We start from the raw sequence: 18,345 nt of genomic DNA, 5'->3' as shown, positions 1-18,345 counted from the left end.
TTGCCACATTGTTTTAAGTTCAACCTTTCACAACATATTCTTTCATTTAAGAAGCAAGCTTGCGTTTCAACATTTCACAGTATTTACAAATGATAGAATTATGTACCAAATTCTATTTGACTAGGCTAGCAGCCTTCACCCATCTCTACCAGTCTTCACAATGCTAACAATAGGATTTAATCAGTAGCATGTCAGTTCTGAAATCTTTTCTTTAATGGTTTTATATTATCAACATCTTTGAGCAGTAACATTTCCTTTAGGACTGATATATCATGGAAATAAACAAAGAAGAGAAATGACTAAGCATTATACTCTGGTAAATATCCTCCCTCAACCAGATTACTCAACTTTAGTCAAGCAGTATCTACTTATATATTTCTTATCCTAACTGCAGTGCAAAAGCTGACTTAGATACTTTTTCTATTATATTTTCATTGCTAACTTGCAGAAGCAATCTCTCTCTCTCTCTCTCTCTATATATATATATATATATATATATAGACAATGCAGAAATAAATTCCTTTATCCTGATGAGTGCTGATCTTGGAGGTCAACAGATGCATTGTTGAAATAGCAGACTACAATCTACTACTATATCTCAATGTCTGGTGAGTTAAATGCTATTGTGCATTTTGCAAAAGTGCAACCTTATTTATTTTAGCCAATGTTTTAATAAAACAGTTTTGTAAACTTTTTATTAAACCATGGCCCAAATAAATTTACCATTTCCCTGCATGATGTTATATTATGTGGCAGTTCATAGAAATTAATGGATGCCTCTCTGGGCATGCACCATTAAAGTCTATTGACGACTCATGTTTTCCCCTCACATGATGCCACTGAGGTTAAAGATTAATGTAAAAGCTCAGAGTCATTGGTATATGGAAATTAATCACTGGTATATGGAAATTAAATTTTATGAGGGCTTTTTTTTTTTTAAACATGAAGCATATCACTGATATACCAAAAGATGCAGATCAGACGTTTATACACCACATGCTGTAGTGTAACAGGGAAGCCATGAAATCATGACAAAGCACTAATTACACCTTGATTATCATTTCTACATTCCAGATTTTCCACTGTAATAAACATTTAATTTAAGGCTATAGTTTGTTAGTTTATGGCTAATAATTACCACAGTAATCATTTTCTCACCTTTATTTACCAGAACTACAAAAACTAATCTCCTGTCCTCAGGGATTTCCACTCATCTCAGTCACACATTAAAGAAAAGAAAACAAGATTTATTATTATAGACTTTTTTCTTTCATCTCTTTTATTTGTGCCCTGCTCTGCTTGTTGTTTTGACATTAAGGAAATTTAAATTTAGGTCATGCCTTCCTCTTACAAGACAAGCTGATTCTGTAAGGTTATTTCTCTTGTTCAGCTCTCAAATAGCTGGTTTCCAAAAAATGTCTCAGAACAGTTGAACTTGTCTTTAAAATATCATCATCTCTGTTCAGACATTCTTGTTCCCATCTCTGATCATTTTTGCAACTGAATTCATAGACTCACTTATCTAAAACTCTGTATACAACATTTTCATCTGTTACTAGTTCCATTTATTTTTTTCAAGCTGAGCACCTGTTAAACTTTCTGCTATGAGGCTCACTGGAATGTAAGTTATCTAGAACCTTCTAGTCTTTGGAGAATCCCCTGGTGAATATGTTTACAGTGAGGGAACAACACAAGATGTTTACAAGAAAGACTCCTACGGAAGTTCTAACTACAATTAAAGTATCCCTAAACTAGGACTACTGGACCCACTACAAGACATAAAGCTGAGGATAGTGTGCCTGCTGGCGAGCCCCTGGAGGGTCATTGTCATCCAAAGATAAGCTTTTGACACTGATTGGGTTTACTGGACAAGGTATCTTATAGACATTTTCCTGTGAACAATGAGCAGTGAAGATTTAATAGGGTGTCTTTTAGAGGATTTTATGTTAAATCAGTTCAAGATTTACTTCCAAGAAGATTAATGGTATAAAAACTCAGAAAGCTACTGTGACAACAATAGCTAAAGTGAAAGATAGGACACAGGAGGAGATTAGAGAGAAAAAGAAATGCAAAAATGTGAGTACTTAAACATTTCATAGTATTTCAGGGAAAAAAAGCAAAGCCATTTTCATTTTATTATGAATGCAGCCATAAAATGAAGAAGACAGCAAAAGTGTAAGAAAAGGTGAAAATAAGAATAAAAGGTCATGAAAGGATATCAAGCCAGAGACCTCCATAGCTAGTGTTAGTGCCAACATGACACAGATAGTAGGAACAGCATTGGGGAGAAGCAATTATCCCAACAGCAAAGAGAAAAGGCAAAAAGCACAATGCACAAGAGACAGCTTTTAGGAAGAATATAAGAACATGAGAAAATGATCAGGTAGTAAAGAAGTGAGAAGAATGGGGTGGTAAATCTAACATCAGAACTGTCAGAGACAGGAGGCACACTAGTATGCAGCACAATGTGAAATAAAGGAGTGCCAGGATGAGCCAAAAATAAGTTGTTGGTAACGGGATATTCAATCACAAAGTAGATTATGAGTCTTGACAATGATGTGAGAGATCAGGTAACACTGAAACTAGCCTCAGGGCTTAGACTTAGTAAGACGTGGGTGGATGTGATTAAGAGGAATCCATTCACACTGTAGTGCATGTAGGTACTAACACCTGTAAGAACAGACAGATAAGGGTGATAACTGAGCAAGAGCAATGAAAATATGACTGCAATGCCACAATAAGTGAATGGAGTTATTGTTAGGTGTTTCACTTGTGCCACCAAAAAGGACACTGAAGAACAGAATTAGAGAGTAGAATAGCTGGCTGCACCAAGACAGTGACATTTGGCTGCCTAGCCATGTATTATGCAGCATTACATAATGTGCAACTGTTACTCATTTTATGTTTATGGTCTGTGGTTTAATTATCAATTGTCACATCACTGTCTTTTTATCATGAGTGGTTCTTCTCTTTAAGAATCCTGTTAGGCTGAGATTAAAAGAACTAAAAATAGATAATTAGTTTTGGACATGAGGAAGTATTATGTTTTCAGTGTTGCTTTTCTGGAGGTCTCCTCAGTGTTTCAGTGCAACATTTTGGGGAACTGCATACATTCTTTTGTGGTTTTGCTGGACCCAAGTTGAATTGAATTTGTTAGTTTCATGACCTTTGGTGGTGTTTTGGACTTGGATGGACTGATAGATCTGGACTCTCCTTTTTGCTCCTCCTTCACCAAGTGCCATGCTTCCTGGGATCAGATTGGCATATTTGGCTGATACCATTGTTTTTGCCAGGGTTTTTTGTTATTCTGGCTACTCTAGGGTGTTAGGATTTATTACTGGCCTTACTAATTGATTCTGTGCATTATTTATTCAGTTGATTGGTGTTCATGGACAGCTGAATAGAACAGCTAGGATTGCTGTTTTGACATTAGTGACTACCTGGTTGCAGTTAGATGCAGATGTTCAGCAATTGCGGTTTGGATATAAGTGGACTTGCTGATCTCTTTGATCATCTTGGATTTTCACTGGCATTTTATTTTAGTCGTCCACTTTGGCTTGACAATTGCTGTAGCCCTAGCTTATTCTAGGGTTCATAAGGTATTTTATCTTACCTTCTTTCAATAGTTCAAGTATATCCTTTTTCAGTATTGCTGTTTAAGTTTGTTTGCTGTAGCAGTCAGCTAGGGTAATTAAACTGAGTATTTTGTTTTCAGCTATTTAATGCTTTGTGACTACAAACTTGCATATGCTTGTTTGCTGTAGCAGTTGGCTGGGCCACTTAAGTTATTTCATATACTGACCATTTTTACATGGTTTTGCAACTTCCTATTCTTTTAGGACTTGAATATTTAATGTCTTAAGTACTGCTGTCTACTGTGGGAACTAACTGTAATAGTTTTATGAGTTATATTACTGTTCAGACCCATTTTGATTAGCTGTATTCTTCATGATGATTCTTATTTATTGAATGTGTTGTTGGGAATTTATTCATTTTAACTGGTCATATTTATTGTTTTAATTTATGTTCATGCTAGTTTATTATTTGATTGTATTTAACCTTAATTAACTGCACAGCTTAAAGAATTTTTGTATTCTAAGGCAGCTTTTTTGCTTTAAGACCTCTTGTGAAAACATGTTTATTACCGTTAGTGTTTCACTTATGTAGGTGACTATGGATTTTGCAGAAGCACAGGAAGGGGCTGGTCAGGGTGGCCATGGCTGTTGCTATGCTCAAAAAACTACAATATATTCCAGTATATGAGATAATTTCCACCTTGTCTTTTTCTATTATGAGGTAAGGTTATTAAAAAGATTGATTTTAAACAACTTCAGACTCATTTCACAGATAATGGGCATATGGTTCCTTTTCATTCTGGATTTTCTGATCATAGCACATAAACTGCCCCAGTTCAAGCAGGATATGATCTCCTGATGACCAGAAACCTGCATTATTATTCAGTTTTTGCCCCCCTGGATCTCTCAGCAGCATTTGGTACCACTGATCATGACATTTTAATTAACTATTTAAAATCATACTTCAGTCTCTCTGCTATAGTTTTAGACTTGTTTGCATCATATCCGTCAGGCCAATTCTAAAGGGTTTATTCAGGTTTGTTGTCAACATTCCCTTCTGGACTCTAGAGTCCCACAGGTTTCAAGGACATTATTTGACCTTATTATAGGTTCATAGGTATGTACTAGGCTAATGGCCCCGGAGCCTTTACAAGCCTAGCTCATAGGATTACCCTGGCATTGTGCCACCCGACCTTAGTTCCCAGTGCCTCTGTCGAGTAAAGCCACTGAAGTGATCCCTGGGGTGAATTTTCTATTTCCCATCCACTCATCAAGATTTGTCTTGAAGAGAGCCAGTGAGGTGCTCTGCTTGACATGTATGGGAAGTCAGTTCCATAGCATGGGCAGTCTCTGGGTTATGAACCTTTCCCTCCAGCATGTTCTGTTGATTATTGTGGTAATGAGGTTGAGGTCTCTGGAGAGTGTGGTGCAGAGGGATTGGGATTTCTTCAGATATAGCATTTCTAACAGAGGTGGGTCAGATATGGCTTTGTAAGTCAAGCAGAGATCGCCTCTAAGTAGGTGATATGAGACAGAGAATAGGTGGAGTTTTTTTAGTCTGTCATATAGGACAAATGTTTAAGGCCTAGGATCCTCTTTGTGAGGTACTTTTGCTGCCTCTCCAGTTGTTGCAGATGTTTAGTGAGGTACATGCCAAATGGGGCATTATACTCAATGATTGGCCTAATGAGGGAAGAGTAGAGGGAGACAATGACCTCTTTCTTCCTGGATGCAAAACCCTTAGTAATGAGATGTGCCACATAGAAGGACTTTCTGACCACAGTGGCAATGTGGCGGTCAAAAGAGAGGTTGCTGTCAACCTTTGTTCCCAAATCTCTTATAACACCTTCTTTGTTCAGTGGACTACCATCGATGTGGTAATTCATGGGAACTGGATTTTTCCCAAAGGGGATAACGACACATTTTTGGGCACTGAGCTTAAGGCCATGGTTCTGACACCAGTTTGTTGGTCTCAGTGACGCCTTTCTTTAGGATGTCAACATCATTTGGGGAGTTAATAATAGCTCCCAACTTGCAATCATCTGAACATTGTCAGCCAGAGTGTCTTCCTGTTGGCCTGGACTTCAGAGAAGTAGATACCAAACAGGAGAGGACCCAGGACTGATCCCTGTCGGACTCCACTCGTTACTGGTCAGCAGTCTGACTTGGAGTCAGCTACTTTCACACTGTGGGTTTAGCCTGTGAGACAGTTTGCAACCCACCTAGTGATATAGGGGTTGATGCCTAGCTTAGTGAGTTTTTCTATGATTCCTGAGTGGGGAATCATAGAATAGAGGGGATAAGCATATCACAGTCATGCTGACAATGCTCAGATTTACTTCTCTTTCCCCAGGATGAAATGAGTGTTTATTCCCTTGTTGAGCATTTTGAAGCCATATTCTTAGTGGTGTCTAGAAACTGACTGAAATTATACACTTCCAAAACTGAAGCCATGGCAATTCATGCTGCTGTGAAAGACTCATGTGCCCCTCCTAAGCTTGAGCTTATTGAAAAATTGAGCAGTCTTGGTGTTTCCTTGGACTGCAAGTTGACATTATGGCAACAAGTGTCAGCTGTTGTAAAATGTTCATGTTTTCATTAAGGAAATAGATTTAAGATAAACACTTTTTGTCTCAAGTTGATCTTTTGGTAGTTGTTCATGCTTTGATCTGGTCACAGTTGGATTACTGCAGTGCCCTTTACCTGGGACTTCCCAACACTGAGATTTAGTGGTTGCAGCTAGTGCAGAACTCTGCGGTTAGATTACTGACAGGCACTGCATGTCTCCGGCATGCTACTACTGTCTACAAAGGGGTCTGCATTCCCTGCCAGTGTGATACAGGATTATGTACAAGGTCCTGGTGTTGGTGTATTTGTCTTTACATGACTTGAGTCCCACTTCCTCAAAACAAATAGTTGTGTCATACACCCTTGCTATGGATCTATGCTTGGCCATACAGGGGCAGCTGATAATGCTACGTGTACCTTGAAACATCTGGAGTGAGATTATTTTGCTTATCTACTAACACAGTGGTTTTGGTACTGCACAATGCAGGCAGGCTTTCAAAGTTCTCTCAAAAATACCACTTTGATATTGCTTATGAAAGTGTTGAGTGATTACATGGCCTGTTTAATTTTATATACTTTATGTTCTAGCTGTTTATGTGCATACATGTTTTTATAGTTGATTACTACTGTTACTGGAGTTTTGTGGAAAATACCTAAATAAAGTTGAAGTTCTGATAGAGACAAGGGAGGAGGCTTATGACGGGTAAGGAGGATGTCCTACAGGCTGAAGCCAATGCTGCTGCTAATAGGCTTAGGCTAAGGAGGAGAAGAGTTTTCAGGCCTAGTTAAACTTTTCAAAACCTACATGATGTGGAAACTGTAGAGCACTAGAGCGTGGAAAATTACACACTACAAGAACTCTGCAATCCTCAACTCAGTGCCAGAGCCAACCAAGGGGAACCCATCCCACTGGAGATAAGTTATGTGTAGCTCAAAAGAACCTTAGGTACAGGTACCTTTCAGAGACCAACAGGGGACATGCTGAGGGTGTCAAAGGCATCAGCATACAGAAAGATAAGGCACCCATCCTGTGTTCTGAAGGTGCATTGGAGTGAGAGATCAAGTCCAGATCTATGTAGACACAGCTGAAGTGAGCCATCATTTTCTTGTGTGTATGTCATAAATTCATTTTCCTCATTTCAATGACTTGCCTCCTTACCTCTTAAGCTTGTAGCACAAGAAATCTGGACAAAGCCAAAATTAATGAGTGGCCAAAGACCCAAAATTAGGGGCAACTTTTAAATATTGCTTGTATAATCTTAGAAAGTTGCTAGAATATAAGGTGTTGTGTTACCATGCATTTTCTGAAGGATATGAAGACTGAAAGTTAAATGTCTGTCATTTAGTGGATTCAGACCTCACTGATTTGCCAGAAAACCACAAATGTTATGAGGAACAGACCTAAAATATGGGGCAAAAATCTGGACATTCTGTGAAAATCTGAACAGTTGAGAGCTATGCTTACCCCTTTTTTATTTTTTTCTATTTTTTTTATTTTTGGTCCAGTGATTGCACGATATGGCATGTAGCACAATCACAGGAATAGAGGAAATGAATGCTGGGTTTCACTGTGCTTATCTCATTTGTCCAAAAAGGTAGCAGTGCAAAAACTGGACAACTGTACCCCCAGAGAGCAGACAGAACCCAGACAACCAAAAACTGAAACCAGATACATTCAGTTAATGCTACTGGGCATCACAGAAACCTGCTAAGTAGCACTGCACGGCAGTTAACAGTGAGACCTTAAGAATGCTTAGTAAAATAGGGTAATGTCATGTAACTAGTCCTGTGGTGGCAGGTGTAAGTGTAAGCCTGGAGTAGAGATGGTCCTGGGTTTTAGTACAGGATGTGCAACCTTTTTTTCACTGTTGTGATATTGCAGTCTATAGCAATGAACTGAAAGACAGACAAGTGTTATTTCAACCTTCTTGTGGCAACAGGTGTAAGTCTACGACTGCCATACACATGGTCCTGGGTTTGAATACAGGATATTCCATACACTTTTGCTGTTGTTTGACTTTCTATTATAGTCACTCTCACATGAGACAGTGGAGCTGATATTAATTATATGTATGAGGACTGATGCAATAGTATTTTGTAAGTTATTTCATTATTTATCTATGTATCAACACATTTATTATCAGATGTATGACTGTGGGTATACTGTGTACTATATTCCTGTTAGTATAATTCTGCTGTCTGGACTGGCATGGCCTTCACATTTGCCTAACATACATGCACAACTGCCTGTACTTCCAATAGCCTTAGAATTATAATTGCAATTATACAATTCCTCACTGCTTGGCACTGTTGTGCTCTACTTGCCATCAAGCAAACAAGGTGCTTGGTGCACATTGCCAAGCACCGAGTTTGTGTGATGGTAAGTGGAGCACAACACTTTAAACAGTGTGAGTACTCCCAGTAAATGCGATAACTGGAACTGGCAGGAAAGCATCACATTCCATTGCTCTAGATCTGTGGCAGACATGGCAGGTGTTTCTGAGGTAGGTGCCAGGTTTAGGGTACAGAGTTGGGGTGTCCAGGTGTCCAAGATTTTTATTGGACTCCTAGTTAAGAACCACAGTGACAGGCTTGTGCAGGGGGACTATTATGGCTTCCAATATAAGTCAGAGGCTTGGGATAGTTTAGCCTGGGCTGTGTTCAGTACCACTGGTATCCTACACACTGGAGAGCAATATCGGCATTATTATAATGGCTACAGAAGAAGAAGAGGGATACAGTCGACTGCTGGATTGATGAATTTAGGACACAGGACATCCAAAACCTGTGTAAGGATCATCTACACAGAGTACTTGCAAGACTTTGAAATCTGAATATAGGCAAGACTGGTATTCATAATGGTCTTCTGTTCTGTTCTATTTTTTCCACAGCTGCCAGTGATTATAAATACAATATCCAAATGCATGGGGCTAGATTGGCAAGGATGAGGGAAGCATGTGGTATGTATGCAGCAGAAGAGTAATGTTATTGTAGTATTAAAAGTTAAAGATAGCTTTTTTGCTATTTTATAGAGTTGTATCAAATTGAGCATGGATATCTCAATTGTAAAAGCAAGCATACATGCATTAGTCTGTAGCATAAACCAGAGTGCAATATTAGACTTATTGTGGGTTGAAAGTAGGTTCAAATACCACACTTCCCAATTATACAATTCTGTTAATGCTTCAATAATATTTAAATTAAATTAAAACCTCTATACCAGTGGCACAAATTTTCTGCTGTAAACTGTAATCTGTACAACTGGAACATGCATATGGCAATATATGCACGTCAAGGATTACTTGATGCAATCTATAGTATAGTGTGCATCTGTTAGGAGGTGGTAGTCTTAAATGTAAAAGTTAAGATAATAGAGTCAAATAATCGTACTAATGTATTGTATATCACATATGAAGGTACTGATCTTATCCCTTTTTTCTCTCACTCCAGCACTTATCTCTCTATTTTATTTTTATTTTATTTCATATTATTTATCTTGTTTATTTATTTTTTTCTTTTATGAATATTTTTATTTTCTTTTATTTATATCTTATTTCTGTCTCTAATTTTATTGTGTGTCATCCATGTGTACCACATCACTAAATGCACCACAGAGCAGCGGGATAGACCTGTCCCCCCTCTACCGGCTCCAGCACTGATGTTCAGCATGTCTGGGAGCCAACCTGGCAGCACTGCCTGCAACCTCAGGTAGTCCTGCCCGGGAGGCTGGTCCAGTGGCACCCTCCAGGAGCAGTGGCAGAGATGGTGATTTTATCATGCATACCGAGTTGGCAGGGATGGTACATAGGGTTGTGTGTTGCACTGTTGGTGCACACCTATACCAGCTGGAGAGGCTGTTCTCCCTCATTTTACAAAGCACTAGGAGGAGATGGAGACATCAAACACTACAGATGGAGTGAGGTGACAGTGATAACAGTTCAGTGGGTGAGGACTCAATTCCCACTGTCACCCAGCTAGACAACCGTGGGTTCAGGATGTCCCCACCCTCTTCCTAGTCATGATGTTCTCCCAACCTTGTTTGTCATGTCTGTCTGCAATTGCTTTCTCACCTACTCAACGTACATGACTCAGACAGTCCTATGTTCCTTCCCCAGGATTCCCCTCTCTCCAGAAAAAAAAAATAATGGGCACCTGTCCACAAAAAAAAAAAAAAAAAGCCCCATACATAGCTCTCCATTTTGTACCCGTGTCTTCTTGATACATTTGATTTGGTCCATTTGCCTGTACAACATGATTGTGTTGTGGTTACCCCTCTCTGTGGAGGTGACAGTCCACATTCAGTTAATATTTTTCACATATGTCCACTTTACATTGTTAAAGAAATTGATAGCGATGGTTCTTTCCTACCTCCCTCCTGAACATTCCTGTCCTGCTTTCCCTTTATTCTTCCCCTGGTGACTTCCCAGTTCACCACTTTCCTATCAATCCCATTTTCATACATTTAATCTGGTCAAAAAATAGAATCATGAACACCATGCACAAGTTGCTGTAAAAGCAATGGATCCCTTCACTTGTTTGGGCTCCATGTTTACGTGGAGGTGTGTAACATGTATCAATGTGCAACAGTGGTGAGCGGCAGTAAACAGGTGTGATTAGCCACACTTAACACCGCTGCTCTATGCCAACACACAGCAACGCATCTTGTATAAACAATTCATGTCATAGCATTATTACTCTGTAATGCAAAGTATTTAAATGTATTAGATACATCTGTATTCAAACCCAGTACCACCTGGCCCCAAAAAGGAATGTATCAGTGCATTAAAACGTGCTGCCATGAAGTCAGTTAAGCAGCAGGGATATTTCATAGACTCAATACTAACTGTCAAACTTTAGCAATGCAGCTCACGTTTGTGAACTGCTTAGCAACGTGCAAGTGTGTATCTCACATGCGTATGCACTTTGCTAACTATTGTGTAAACCTGATGCTCACCATGCTATGAAAATGTACATATAATGCTCTATTACTGCTGTTTATTGTCCATTTCTTGTATCTGGCATGAAATTATATGTGGAAACAATACAAACTGAGGGTCCAGTCTAATAATATGTCACATATTTAGAATACATCCATGTGTTGGTACCCCCCAAGTACTACAACCCTAGTGTCTCAGTACTTTTTTCCACACATATATCAACCACACTACAAACTGTAATATCAAATGTTGTGTGCTATGCAATGCAATGCACATCATTATGGTAACATGCAGAAATACAACTATTGACCCATATGCCTAAAACGCCTGATCTCCAAGACTAGATACGGAATCAGCATGGACCATATCCACAGGAACATAGGTGACCTTCAACACACTTGATCCATCCCACTCTTTTATCCATGAATGCGGGATACTGTCAAATGCTTTTTTTGTAGTCAATCAATGCCATACTTAGATTCTTCCCTTTTTTTACAGTTCTCACTTAAGACTTTAACAACAAATGATCCTTTGTTCCATATGACTTTCTTTTATTGCCCTTTTGTTCTATTGCCATAATTGAGTTTTCTTCTAAATGGCTATAAACTCTGTTAGCATCAATTCTAGTGTATAGTTCATATGTCATCAGAAGGCAAGCTATTGGTCTAAAATCTTTAGGGTAGCTTGCAGGTTCACACTTAAGTAGGAGCATTGTTTTTCCTGTTGTTAGCCAGGTTAGTGTCTGTTTGGGGTGTGCATATAAATAGTTCTTACTCATAGTTAAATATTTGCGCAAAGATGTTAAAACTTTTAACCAGAAGTTAGGTACTGCATCTGGACCTGGGGTTTCCAGTTAGAGGCTTTTCATAAATTTATTTCAATCTCTCTTGCTGCTACTTCCTCCCATTTCATACTGTGTACCATTGAACTTCTTTCTTTTACTTCTTTTATCCATTTATTGTCTTTGTCATGTTCTGCAGGCTCTTCATAAATACTTCTCCAAAATGTATCTACTATTACTTTTTTTGGTGGTTTTTCAATTCCTTTTACCTTGTTTCCCAATTCTCTATAAAACTTTTTTGGTCATCAATAAATTACTTATTTTATACTTTTTCTTTATATTTATCTGTGTATCTTCTAAGTTTTTCTACCTGTTTGATATTTTTAGTTTATTATTCGTGATAGTGCATAATAAATCCTAATCTGTTATAATACTGCACATTGCTTTTATCATGTCTATCTTCCTGAGTATTCTTGTTGATCTGTTCCCTCTTCTACACTCTTTTAACAGTGACACTTCTTGTCTTAATTGTTTTATAGTTTTCTCTATTCGATACTCCCATGATGGTATTCAATTTCTCCCCTTCCTTTCCCTTACTACCCTGTGTTCTTGTGGTAGAATTGTATTTTTTATTAATTTAGCTTCACAGTAATATACCCTGTTTACTTTGTTAATATCGCATGGATCTCTATGGACAGTCCTAATTACTGTGTTCATTTTTTTTTATCAAACTTCTGACATTTTGGGTTTTATAGACCTCCTGCAGTCTATTTTATTAATTTTAATATGTCTATTTCTATTAAATCAAGCAGATCTTCTCTTTGCTCATTTTCTTATAAACTGAGGGCACATTTTTTGTTCTTCATTTCCTGTGGGCATTCTATAAAAAGTTCTACAGCATCTTCCTCTGGCACATTCTCTTCAATTTCATCCTGTGTCATCCGTTGCTCTGTCATATGGGAACTCACTGGCCTATCATTCCTCAACATTGATTGTATCAAAGGTGCCACAGTTTCCTGTTCATTCCCTTGCTGTCCAGCTTCAAGTGAACATTTATACTGGTTTCTTGTGGAAGGCTCCAAAAAAATCTTCATATGGCACCTGACCCAGTTGCTTCCTGTTCCACTGATTTCTCCTTAATTTGGATGTCCATTGCTCTATCCTGCTGTGGTGCTTTCTTTGTTACATTTTCTACACTGAATCCTTCACTTCACAGGTACTCCATAATCCAGTTTCTATTTCATTAACTTCTCCATTAATAATCTTTTCTACTTTTCCTCTGTCTTATTTTTTGTATTGTAAAGTTTTCCATTCCCTGATTCCTTTGCCTGGATTTCTCTTCAAATATCTTTGCTGCTGCTCTTTTTTTGTACTGATTAGTTTTGTTTTCTCCTTTGCATAAATATTACACAATATACAATCTCTTTCTCTTTATCATGTCCATATTTCTTCTTCAGAAGTCTCCTGATCTTCCTGTTTCCCCTTATTTTGGGGACTCATTCCATCATGCTGTGATGTAACCTGTGTTAGATCTTCTACACCAAATCCTTCACTTCTCAGGCATTCCATAACTTCAACTTCTATTTTTTTAACTTCTACTTTACTAATCTTCTTTTCTATATTACCTTTTTGTGATATATATATATATATATATATATATATATATATTATTGTGAAATCTTTCATATCTGGATGCCTTTGCTTGTATTTCTATTTGAATATCTTTGGGGCTGCCTATTTTGTACTGATTAATTTGGCTTTTGACTGTGCATAAATAGTGTACCATATCAAATCTCTCTCTTTCTTGTGTTCATATTTCTTTTTATACCTTTCAAAAATCTCCAGGTTTTGTTGTTTATATTTTTGCACTTCCTCAAATGCTTCTTTTTCCAAACAGATCAAAGGTTTGTGGTTTATATAATGTTTTTCACAAATCTATTGTATTAATGAGCACACAGTTTTATTTGAAGCTTCTGACAGTTTTTCTTGTGGAAGTATTTTTCTTTCCTCTAATTTCTCTCAATTTTTTTTATCCTGTGTCTGGAAATTCTTGGCTTTTTGCATAACAACAACAATACATTATTTCTTTCTTATCCTCAATAGTCCACCCTATCATCTTTATGGCTCTTCTTTGGCCTATTTGTTTTTTTGATTTGTATGGACTGCTACTTCCTTCTATAATAGAGGGGCCATCCACCTCCTGGTCTGGCCCCATTGTAGGAATGTTTCCATATTTTAAGGATTCTACACTGTCATTTTATCCAATCCTGGTACCAGTGCACCTACCAGGATTGGACACTTATTTATCCTGTGTCTTGTGTACCCCAGTTATCTTTTTTAATTTTAATCTACTTCTGTACCATGATATATGCTATATAAAATACAGTCTATATATCAGTGTCATCTTGGTAAGATTTTGTGAAAAGCAGGGTCCACCTCATGAAGGTACTCACCAAGACTTGAGGATGAATTCAATTTCATCAATACTACTCTCCTTTGCTTGTGAACCTATCATCTCTCCATTCGGACCACTACTCATCACTGGGGTGACACCTATGTCCCTCATGGACAGGGCCAGTTGGTGCTGCTCAGAAAATAGCTCTGCTAACAATGGCTATTCAACTATGCTCAATAAGGGTATTTGTCTTTTTACACAACTAGGCTTCTAAACACTGTAGGGCCATTATGCTAGCAGCTTCCTATGAATATATGAAGCTATGAGCCTATGCAGGCCTCCCAACATTTTTCTCCCACGTGGCCTGCTGATGTCATCTAGTATAACTTCACCTGCACTCTTAGAAAAGTCAGACTTGTGCTATGGTGCTTGTATAAATTACTATGTTCTGTAGTCTGTATACTTAGGTAGGGGTTCTATTCTCACTGCAGTCAAGTGTGTGTGTGTCTTAGTCAGAAGACCAGAAGTGTTTACCTTGCAGTTACTACTCCAATCCATTGGATTGACCATATTTTGATGCTTGCACATGCCTACACATCCATTTCATGCAGGCCTCCTAACATCTACTCTCCAACATGCACAGCTGATGTCATAAAATATAAGTTGGCCTGCAGCCTTGTAAAAGTCAGACTTGAGCCATGGCATTGTGTAAAGTAATGAGTTCTGTAGTTTGTGTACTTGGGTAGTGGTTCTGTTCTCACTACTGTCAAGTGCGTGTGTGTGTGTGTGTGTGTGTGTGTGTGTGTGTGTGTGTGTGTATCTGACTCAGAAGAGCAGAAGTGTGTATCCTACAGTTACCACTCCAATCCCATGAATTGACAGTATTTTGATACTTGCACATGGGTACAGATTCATTTCATGCAGGCCTCCCAAAATTTTCTCTCCAGCATACACTGCTGATGTCATCCACAATAAATTGGTCTGCAACATTGTAAATGTCAGACTTGTCCCATGGCACTTGCATAAAGTATTGGGTTCTGGAGTCTGTGCACTTAAATAGGTTCTGTTCTCACTGCAGAAAACTGGGCATGTGTGTCTCTAGACAGAAGAGCAGAAGTGTGTATCCTACAGTTACTGCTCCAATACCAAGAATTGGCAATATTTTGAAGACTTGTGCCCGCAGCTATCTTTTTTAATTTTGACCTATTTCTCTGCCATGAAATATGCTATATACAATACAGTCTATATATCAGTGTTGTCTTGGTGAGATTTTCTGAAAAACATGGCCCACCTGGTGAAGGTACTCACCAAGACTTAAGGATGAATTAAATTTCAGCAGTACTACTCTCCTTTGCTTGCTGACTTACCATCTTTACATTTGGACCCCTACTCACCTCTGGGGTGACACTTATGTCCCTCATGGACACGGCCAGTTGGTGCTGCTCACAAAATAGCTCTAACAATGGCCATCCAACTATGCTCAATAAGGGCTTGGCTTCTAAGTAATGTAAGGCCATTAGGCTAGTAGCCTCCTATGAGACTATGCAGGCCACCCAACATTTTGTCTCCCACATGGCCTGTTGATGTCATCTAGTATAATTTCACCTGCACTCTTAGAAAAATCAGACTTGTGCCATGGTGCTTGCATAAAGTACTGCGGTTTGTGCACTTAGATAGGTAGGGGTTCTGTTCTCACTGCAGCCAACTGTGCATATATGTATGTGTCTAGCCAGAAGAGCAGAAGTGTGTATTTTGCAGTTACCACTCCAAACTCATGGATTGATAGTATTTTGACTCATCCACATGCCTACTTATCCATTTTATGCAGGCCTCCCAACATTATCTCTTCAACATGCACTACTGATGTCATCCACTATAAGTTGCCCTGCAGCCTTGTAAACATCAGAGTTGTGCCATGGTGACTGCATAAAGCACTGTGTTTTGGAGTCTATATACTTATATAGGTAGGGGTTCTGTTCTCATTTAAATCAACTGGGCATGTGTGTCTCTAGACCAAAGAGCAGAAGTGTGTATCCTGCAGTTACTGCTTCAGTTCCAATGATTGTCAGTATTTTGATTCTTGCAGATACCTACACATCCATTTCTTGCAGCCCACCCACCATCTTGTCCCCAACATGGTCTGATGATGTCATCTACCTGCCATCTTGTAAAAGTCAGTCTTGTGCCATGGTGCTTGCATAAAGTACTGGGTTCTGTAGTCTGTGTACTTAGGTAGGGGTTCTATTTTCACTGCAGTCAAGTGTGTGTGTGTGTGTGTGTGTGTGTGTATGTGCGTGCATGTGCACATGTGAGCTCTTGCTTGACATAACAGAGAGTATTTTACACCACCATGTAGGACACTGTTATATTCTCAACAGACACTGCTGATGTCATCAGCTATAAAGTGTTGTCTGACACACTCCAAGTCATACTTGTGGCTTAGTGCTTGTGTAAAGTACTGAGTTCTGTAGTCTGTGTACTTAGATAGGTAGGGCTTCTATTCTCACTGCATTCAACAGGGTGTGTGTGTGTGTTTATGAGCTCTTGCTTGATATTACAGAAAGCCTTTTATACCAGCATTTGGGCACTGTTATTAACATATTCTCCTCAACAAATACTACTGATGTCATCAGCTATATCAGATTTTTGGATATGCAGCACTCTCTCCGGGGCAGGGTCAGGCACTGGCCTGGGGGCCAGGCAGATGTCACCTCATCCTATAATACACAGAGTACAGTGACATGGCTTTAACTCTATCCACATACATCCTGCCATGGCTTGTAGGCCCTGTGTTATCTTGCTGAGAAAGCCCTGTGGTCTCTCCAGCTGCTGCATGTGCCTGGTGAGTCATGTGCCAAAGAGAGCATTATACTCTATTACTGTTCTAATGAGGTTGGACTAAATGCTGTCATAAAAATCCTAAGATCTGAATATGATGGCATGATGCATGATGTGTACAACATAGGCTTTCAATATCATTTTGGACACTTGGTGGTTGAAGTTCAGACTGCTATCTACATGTGTTCTCAGTGCTGGCATCACTGGGTGTCAGCATAGCAGGACTGTTGTCAATGCGGTGATTAACAAAGAATTCCAGTTTTCAGATAGACCACATAAAAAGATACATTTCTGCATTTAGTTGTAGATAGTATAACTTTGTCCCTATTCATTTGTCTGTGTTAGCTCCCCCTATACTATCTTATCATCATTGGTAGACTCAGTGATTGTACCCAATATGCAAGAATCAGCAAACTTGGTAAGGCAAAGGCTATAAGCTTTAGCCTGAACTATCAAGAAATAGAGTCCAAACAGTGAAGGGCCAAGCACAGAACTCTGGTGCTTGCCAAAGGTGACACCTCTACTGGTACAGGTTGTTTCACCAACTTTCACAGCATGTGTTCTCTTGGTAAGCCAATTGCTTAACCATCTACTGATGTAAGAGCTAACCCCAGGTTGGGAGGGTTTATCAATGATACCTGCATGGGAGATTGTGTCAAAAACCTAGGGCAGGTCACAATAGGCAGCATGCACTGTCTTACCATCATCCAGGCCACATGGAAGCATTGGCCTGTGACAACATCACAGATCACCTATGGCATGACTCAGCACATATACCTTCCAGATACGGTTGAATACACACTTCAACATACCCTCCACACAGGCTATATTTTCATAAAATGGTGTACATCAGCATGCATCCATCTGAGTAGAGGGGACATCACCTGACGCATACATGTATAGACACATCTTGACTCTCCTCAACTGTGAGGTGGACCAACATGTGATCATGGACCTCTTCTACATGCACACTTGTCATAATCTGTGTGCAACAGGCCTGTGTGAGTTGGTAATGCTATATCATGTCTGTTTCATCTGATAAATGTCCTCAATGATGACAAAAGCATCATCTTATGGAACTTGACCAGGTGAAGGCATTTGACACAAATCCACAATGAGGTGCTCAGTCAATACTGTTATATGTGGCCATACACAGTTATATCACCAAATGGTTATACCAGTGTATCACATATGTAGCATCTGACTATGTTGAAATGTGTGACATGACCTATAGCTCACAACCAGGGATCA

Source organism: Protopterus annectens, chromosome 14.part0, assembly GCF_019279795.1.
Source record: "Protopterus annectens isolate FY-2018-M chromosome 14.part0, PAN1.0, whole genome shotgun sequence".
In the NCBI taxonomy this organism is placed as follows: domain Eukaryota; kingdom Metazoa; phylum Chordata; order Ceratodontiformes; family Protopteridae; genus Protopterus; species Protopterus annectens.
This window is presented reverse-complemented; position numbering follows the sequence as displayed.